At 39.1% G+C, this 8,905-nt stretch overlaps 1 non-coding gene across 1 annotated transcript; it reads right to left on the bottom strand.

Annotated features, from left to right (window-relative positions):
• Nucleotides 1-8,297: 8,297 nt before the first annotated feature.
• On the bottom strand, nt 8,298-8,404 carry LOC141681318 (small nucleolar RNA R71). Its single transcript, XR_012558764.1, has one exon. It is a non-coding gene; the product is annotated as a small nucleolar RNA R71 (small nucleolar RNA).
• Nucleotides 8,405-8,905: the final 501 nt, after the last annotated feature.

Raw genomic sequence — 8,905 nt, forward strand, 5'->3', positions numbered from 1 at the left:
ATTAAGGTTTTCTCTGGGAAGATTAGCAATTTTGATGTTATCACTTCATCTCTTGTTAATATGCTCTATATGCTAGTTTTTGATAGGTACTTTAATTTTGGCAACTGTGTTATGCTAGAATTAGGTTCCAGATTAGGTAACAAAGCTAATAGATCACATAACATCTACTTTGCTAGATTCTTTATGTTATTGGCTAACCATGTTGCTGAAGGTTTGGTAATATCCAATGAGAATAATAAACTCAAATGCTGGGCACAAGAGAAAAGGGTCCTTGCAGACCTTTTGAGAATGAATCTCAACAGCCAGGTGCCATTGGTATACTTGCCAATCATGAATGCACCACAGGTAAGTGAGGTAAATGTTTCTATAACTCCTACTATTTCCAACCCCAATGTTTCTTTGCCTTCTAGTGTGGCTATGGAACCTGTGTCATTGTCCAAACAGGCTCCTACCAAAGCCACCAAATCTAAAATCTCCAAAGTCAAGTCAAAGAAACCTACCTCTGTTGTTTCTCAAAAGACAACAGTTGTAACAACTACCATAAACCCTGAAGGGAGTGAACAGGGTGTGAGTGGTGAGGGGAGGGGTGAACATCAAAAAGCCCCCAGGATAAGGTGGGAGAGGTGAGTGATACCCATTCCAGCCAAGCCACAGTCTCTCAAAAGACTGTAGTGGTTCAAAAGGAGTCCAGCACATCCCTAGTTGCATCCTCCCAAAAGGATGTAACTATTGAAAATAGTCCCCACCCAGGGACACAGAACAAAAGAGGGAGGGACACTGAAGCTAAACATTCACCAATTTAAGCCTTTTCAAGGAAGAAGAAGGCCAAAACCCTAGTTTCCACAAAAGGGACACACACAGCACAGATACACCCACCAGTATCTGTGCCTTCTCAAATTCAGCTTGATGTGATTCCAGCAAATGTGGAATCACAGCCCCATTCTCTCAATATAGACACACACCATTCCTCAAACTCTCCTACACCCTCTCTGGATGTGGATATGATATTCACATCAATTCCTGATTCTCCCTCATTAAAACTCAGGGAGGAGCCCCACTCAAAACCTGGTGATCATCATCTTTTAGATGATTTGTTGGATCATCAGCCAATTCTTTCAGATGTAGTTGCAGAATCTGTGTCACCTCACTTAAAATCAATCCACACAGATTCAACATTTATATCACTTTCTATCTCTACATCATTTCCTTCTTCAACGGATATCTCTCATCCGTTGACAAGTGGTTGTTCTTCAATGGATAAGCTTAACAGCAGTTATCCGTTGATACCATCAGTTTCCACTTCAACGGATACTCCCTATCCGTTGATGGCCTCTACACACTTAACAGAAACAACTCCAACTGTAGAGGACATGGCAACTGTACAATCATTTTTAGGCTTGAGGGAAGGGAGTGATTTTTTGAGTGAGAGGCTGGGTTGCTCCCAGGCAAAAGGAGAGGATGAGAGTCACCAAATACATGCTATTTCTTCTAGCATGGCAAAAGTAAGTGAGAGGAGTGCCACCTTAGAAGGTGAAGGTGAGGGTGTGAGGGTGTGTGTGACCCAGGGGGAGCCCCTGATGCAAGAAAAGAGAGAAATTGAGAGAAAGGAAGGTACAGAAGCTATAAGGGTGGATCCAGCCATTGCTAGTGAGTTCATGAAAGTGGATGATGCAGATAAGGGAAGACAATTTCAGCAACACTACAAAGCTGTCATTGATAACATTTCCTTGGATGCTGACACTTTTACTCACCCTGTTTCAGCCTATCAAGTATTGGCTGCACAGGGCAATGTGGAGGCAGAACAGACACTACACATTGTACACACTTCAGAATCTCTTCTCAGAGATAAAGCTGTTGTCAATAGGCTGCCTTCTCAAGCTGGTGAGCCATCTGAAGAATTTGGAGTAAATTCTAATGATGATGACTCTAATTCTTTGAATGAGAGCATGAACTTAGGGGGAGTAGCAGGCCCAAGTTCTGTTCCTAATCTTCCTGCATGGGCATGGGCAAAACCATCAACACTAGGAGAGTTTGGTGTCACTTTGGTCAAACAAGTCATGACAATTTAGCAGGCCATTCAGGAGACTCAAGATGCTAGCACCAAGGCAATTCTTCAAGCTCATCTGGAATCTCTGCATCTCTTGCAGTTGCAGCATTACTAGCACAATCTAAGTGTGGATGAGCTCAAGATGGACATTGCTGATCTGAAATCCTATAATGCTGAGAAATTGGATTCAGTTATACCCTATGGTACTATGCAAGATTTGTTGGGGAGACTAAGGAAGGCCTCTGATGCTGATAAGAGGTTGGCCAGATTGGAAGATAGGGTTCAAATAATTGAAGACTCTATGGTCACCATTCTTCAGAATCAACAAACTTAAACAAATCTCCTCATGCAGCTGGCAGAAGCACAAGGCTTGACCCCTACCCTTGATGATAACAAAAAGGGGGAGAATAAAGGGGAAGGGGAAGGAGAGCCATCTACAACAGTTCAGATTTCTCAAGTGCTAGTTCCTGTCATCACAACTTCTCCACCAATTCAAGTCAAAGGAAAGCTAGATGGAATTGATCTAATCCAGATAGCAGCAGCTGAATTGCAAGTCAAAGAGCAAAGGAAGAAGATTTATGAAAAGATGCAACTAATATTTGGCTCTACAACTTCTCAATCAAAATTTGTGAAGCATAGCACAAAAGTGGAATCAATTAGTATGGAACTCAAGCCAGTAGGGAGGCATAAGGATGGAGAAACTTCATCCAAAGATCTGCAACCTATGGTTCTCAAGCCCAACAACAGATCCAATAAGGACTCTACAAAGAATCCTCTAAAAGAGGTGGATTTTCCTCTTCCAAAAGCAGATGAGGACAAGCTTTTAGGAAGAAGTATTACATATCTCAAAGAGACCATGGATGAGGCTGTAAGGAGAAACATGGCTATTATTTTCAGAGAGGGAAAGAGCATATGTGTGATGCAAGGACATCCAAAATTCTCAATAGCCAATAAGGAAGAAACCAAAAGGTTGAAGGAAGAAGCCAAACAGCTAAAGTCTGACAAAAGAGCACAAGCAAAGCTTGAAAAATAGCTAGAGTCAAGTCAGGCTGAAGATCAGAAAGTAATTGAAGACAAAGGTGAAGATGAAGCTATGGGGGACATGGTTGGTACTGAGATGGAGGAAAGAAGTAAGGAAGAATGGCAGAAAGGGAAAAGAAAGAAGGTCAATGCAAAGAGAAAGAAGGTAGATAAGACTGAAGAAACCCAATCAATATCCAAACCACTACCCTCTATTCCTGAACCCATTGTACCTGACCCCTTCATGAACATTCATGGTGAAACAATCATTCCCAAGGAGGAACCAATTGATTGGGACACCATCAAATTGCCCACCTTCCTAACCTCTTCTCCATCATCAAAGAAGCAGAAAAGAAGAATCAAATCAACACCCTCTAAAGCCTCAATCAAATTTACACAGAAGCCTAAGTCCAAACCTCAAAACTCTAAAGATGATTATGTTCACATCTGTGACATAAAAGAATTTTCAGACATTGAACTCTATCTGGATGAGCTGGAGGATGTAAGGGGAATAGCTGCCTACAAACAGCTACCAGAAAGACTAGTGTTCAAATACAAAGGAGCTGGGGAAAGAACATGGCCTCTTCACAGAATTCTGAATGAAGGCTACACTACCTTGATTAGAGTCTACTCAGCCATACATAAGGATTCTGGCTTTACCAGAACTGCCAGGACTGAGATTCTCAACAAGATTGCCAACATAAGGAAAACTTGGAGGGAGCCCAATGCTTTGCCTAGAACTTTACTCATTCCAGAGAGAGGTATTACAATTCACAAATCACCTCATTGGTTGATGGAGTTCAGAGACAACAAAGAAGTCAGAAGATTTTTCAGAATTGAAGATCAGCTAAAGATTGCCAGTAATGAAACTCTCAAGGATATGCAATCTAAGTTAGATATCAATGAAGAAGATGAAGCTGAATTCTATAGACAACTTCAACTTCAAATGGAGGAGAATGACAGGAGGCTAGGAAAGAAAACCAGGGATCAAAGGAAAAGAAAGTAATTTGCTCAAGCTAAAGGAGCACCCTTGGAAACAATGTATTTCTTCAATTTCATCTCAGCATATACACTTTTGCAGCACTTTTGAATTTCTGCTTAGTTACAGTTTATATATTTGTTAAGTGTTTTGTTATCATCAAGCTAAACCCAAATTTATGCCTACAGTTCTAGTAGACATAAATAGGGGGAGATTGTTAGGAATATGTGTATTAGTTTGATGATAAGTTCAGCAAAACACTTAAGTAGAAATCTAGTGTTTATAGCCTCAACGGATAAGACCATCTTGGCTATCCGTTGAAGGAGTAGCCTTACTTAGCAATAAGTTTGGTATTGTAGCACATCTCACTCTCTGGTTTCAAGCTATAATTCTTAGATGTTGTTAGGAGATTATCAGTCATGTTGACTACTAATGGATGTACAAGTAGGAGGGCTAATTGTAAATATTTCATGCCTTGTAATTTTGTATAAGTGAAGAAGTGTCAACTCATATTGAAGACCTTCAACGGATAAGAAACTAAGCTTCAACGGATGTCTCTAACGCTTCAACGGATAAAGCTTCAACTGCTAGAGCATCAACGGATAAAGCCATCAACGGATGAAAGTTTCAATGGATGCACTGCTAGAGCATCAACGGATAAAGCCATCAACGGATGAAAGCTTCAACGGATGCTCAGTCTCATAGCAGTTGATAGTGACAGTTAACAAAGCTGACAGAGGCACATGGATTGACAGAGATGTGGTAGCCTATTTCAGAAACAGCAGAAAAAGCAGCCGTTTTTAGTCTGGTTCAAAATGGAAGGTCAACAGATAATTCCATATTACACTGGATAAAAATGGAACAGAAATAAGTGGAGAACTATTGTCTTATTGTACTTTATCTTTGTCTTCACTTGTAAACTTGGTGTTATATAAACCAAGTAGTAGCTAGTAATTAGATATGAATTTTCCTGAGCTGTTTAGAAATATCAAGAGAGAAAATCATCTAGTTTGTACTAGGAAGCAGCTGTGATTTAATTTTGAATCACAGATTTTCTGAAATAACACATCTCTGGTGGAACAACAAATCCACCAGAAAAGTTTTTAAGTTCTTTGTGTTCATTTCATTTGTGTTTAAATATATATCTGTCTGCATCAGCTCCAAGCAATTCACACACATTTGATCACTCAAACACTTAGTCTTACAAATTGCTCAAAACTTGAAAAAGTTTTGAGATTTACATTCAACCCCCCCTTCTGTAAATCTCATTGTTAGTCCACTGGGAATAACACTATGACATCAAAGATCTATACCCTGTATTATCATTGAACCATTATTCATCAGATACTTGATTCTTCATCAGGCTTGAAGCCGTTCTTCATATTTATACCTTGATATACCCTGGTGATACCTGTGAAATGTTTTATGCTCTGAGATAAATGCTTTATCATTGTTAATTATGATTTTGTTTTTATTGAATTAAAATAGTTATCATATTGAATTGTTTTAGAATTGGATGGTTTTATAAATGTGGACTAGATTCGTGGTCGGACCAGATTCGTGGTCATGATAGGCCAATATGTGCCTTGGATCCAGTATATAGAGCAAAGCTGGGAGCCTTGCTCGGGGTTAGTACGTGACTGATCAGCAGCCTAACCTTGTTTTTTTTTAAAAAATGAAAGTGAATATCCAGTTCTAATCATTGCTTATCAAGAAATTTGATTCCAATGAATCATTTCAATTGATAATTGTTTAACCTCAGTTATTGCTATTATGACTTGCTGAGCAAGTTAGCTCACTCTTGTAAATCTGTTTATGTTATTCTATAGTTAAAAAAGAAATGGTCGGTAACGGGGATTCCCTGTCCAGTATGCGAGCTAGGATTCGAGGTTAAGTTGGATCGAGCTAGCATGAGCTATTATTGTAGATGAGTTATGCAAGATTGTAAGAATGACATCATTATCAAATCTAAATTGAACTAGTTGGGAATCAGTATAATGTAATAAAAGTTAAGGTTGTGGCTTATTTTCATACTTTAACCTATTGCGATTCGTGGTTGTGTAAAGAAGGGTCAATGCATATATTATTTTCATAAAAAGTTTTATATATATTGGGTATGTGTTGTTGAGTGGCATTTATGACACTTTATAACACTCCACAGAGCTCTGAATTGGTGTATTTATACTCAAGTTGTTGGTGTTTATAATGTGTTTTCTAGTGTTTTTGTATTTCAGGCATTAATCTGGAATTCAGGTAAATTAGCATTGATTTGATGCTAATATGGTGTTAGGATGGTGTCCAAGGAATAAAGGTTTGTGAAGACCAGCTCATTGCAGCAAGAAAATAAGGCAAATTCAGTTTTTCCAGAAGATCGGCGCGCCCGCGTTGTGCTAGCGTGCGCCCGCTCCAGAGAAGCAAAATGCCAGCGCGCCCGCGCTGGTGAAGCGCGCGGCCATGCCAGGTCGGAATTCCAGATTCCTGTTTCAATTAGAAGACTATTTTTCTGGGCTTTTAGATTGATTGGACTGCTATTTAAAGATAACAAAAAGATGTTTTTCATAACAGATCTTAAGGAGAAGACAACAAGAAGACCTATAGCACAATTCAACGAAGGCGAAGACGGTCTAGTTTATTCTTGTGAAACTTTGTTCTAAGTTGTAATCTTGGATGCTCGTTTCTTGTTTTATTGAACCTAATACTCTAGATTACGTACTTTGTTTATTATTTTATTATAAAGACTACATTTATTATACCATGCTTCCATTGGAACCCACGTTGATGAGGAGTCCGATTATGGGCTAATCGTTATCGTGGGGTTTTAGAGGATTTATTTATGGATTTCCTTAGTTAATTTGTTTCGATACCTTAGTGTGTGGTGATTGTATGATAGCCTAGCATTGGTTGTGCTTATTCGTCTTATGAGCGTCACGAACTTATAAGATAGTGTGTTAATATGTAATGAAGCGAAAGTGAATTTAAGGATTCAGAACTTGCTATGCTAGCATAGGTTCATGTGTTATTGTTATGCATGATTCGTAGGTAATTTTAACCATCTTACTTGCCCTATATAATCATGATAGATAACTTGTGCATTAAACCGTTATGTTGTCAAATTCTATAGACATATAGGGTCTCAGTATAATTGGTGTCTATTCAGCTTCTATCTCTTTTGTGGATGTCTAGTAGTATGGTATTCGTACAACGAAAGTTGGCGTTTATCAGTTTCGTGTTATCTGATTAGTGTCATCACCATTAAATGCTAAGGTTAAGAACGAAAAGACTATTGAATGAAGTACTTAATGAAGTTAGAATTCCATGCTTATGTCATATATTATTCCATTCTCTTTAATCTCCTAGTTAATGGTCACTTGTATAATTTTCAATAGTTAATCATAGTATAATCAACCCAAATTGTTATTCGTATTAGCATAGAATAATAGCCATATCATTGTTGCATAAGTGCTTAAATCACATAGTTAACCTAAACCAGTCTCTGTGGGAATGAACTAGAAATAATTCTATATTACTTGTGATAGTGTATACTTGCGTGAATTATTAGAGCGTGCTTAGCGGCTAACAAGTTTTTGGCCCCGCTGTCGGGGACTCGATGTTAACTTTTAGTTTATGTGTTTGTCATCAGTGATCGTTAAAGTTCATTGAATCGGACATTAATACTTACCTACTCTTTTCTTTGTCGTGTTTCAGGTACACTAGCGAGTGTGTATGCATACGCGTTCGCGGACTCGTAAGAGAAATCTGGATCAAGCTAAGGAGGAAGCTGTAGTGATTCGAAGGGAAGTTTTTGAGGATGAAGAGAAAGTAGAAGAAGAAGAGAAAGTCGAGGAACCGGCTTTAGTAGTGATGGGAGATCAAGCATAAATTCCTAAGGCTCTGATGGACTATTCTCAGCCTAAGATCAATGATATTCAGTCGAGCATCATCAGACCAGCCATCGCGGCTAACACTTTTGAGATCAAGTCGATCACGGTTCAGATGATACAGAACTCAGTTCAGTTTGGGGGTTCTCCTACAGAAGACCTCAACATGCACATCAGGGATTTCATCGAGATCTGCGACACTTTCAAGTTCAATGGGGTGACTGAAGATGTGATCAAGCTGCGACTCTTCCCATTCTCTCCGAGGGATAAAGCAAAGTGCTGGTTACATTTTCTGCCACCAGGGTCCATCACCATATGGGAGGATCTTGCTCAAAATTTTCTCACTAAATTCTTTCCTATAGCGGAGACTACTGCAATCAGGAATGCACTTACTCAGTTTGCACAGCAAATTGTAGAATCTCTGTGTGAGGCTTGGGATCGATATAAGGAGATGCTAAGGAAGTGCCCATACCATGGCATGCCTGATTGGATGGTCAGAAACTGTTTCTATAATGGTTTAGGTGCACAGTCTAGACCTATGCTCGATGCAGCATCTGATGGAGCTTTATGGGCCAAAAGCTATAATGAAGCTTATGAGTTGATTGCACTTATGGAAGCTAATGAATACTAGAATCCTACGCAAAGAATAATGCAAGGAAAGGTAGCATGAATTCTAGAAGTGGATACATCTACTGCTATAGCTGCTCAACTTCAAGCTTTGATGATGAAAGTGGACTCTTTGGCTAATTATGGAGTCAATCAAATTACTAGTGTTTGTGAGCTTTATGAGGGGGCACATGAAACTGAGCACTGTGCTATTTCTAGCGAATCAACTCAATTTGTGAGCAACTTTCTGAGATCATAACAGCAAGCTCCAACCACTTATTATCCCAATAACCGCAATCATCCTAACTTCAGCTGGAGCAATAATCAGAATACGGTGTAACAACCTTATCATCCATACACAATAAAGCAGTATAA

Source organism: Apium graveolens, chromosome 1 (genome assembly GCF_009905375.1).
Source record: "Apium graveolens cultivar Ventura chromosome 1, ASM990537v1, whole genome shotgun sequence".
Classification (NCBI taxonomy): Eukaryota; Viridiplantae; Streptophyta; class Magnoliopsida; order Apiales; family Apiaceae; genus Apium; species Apium graveolens.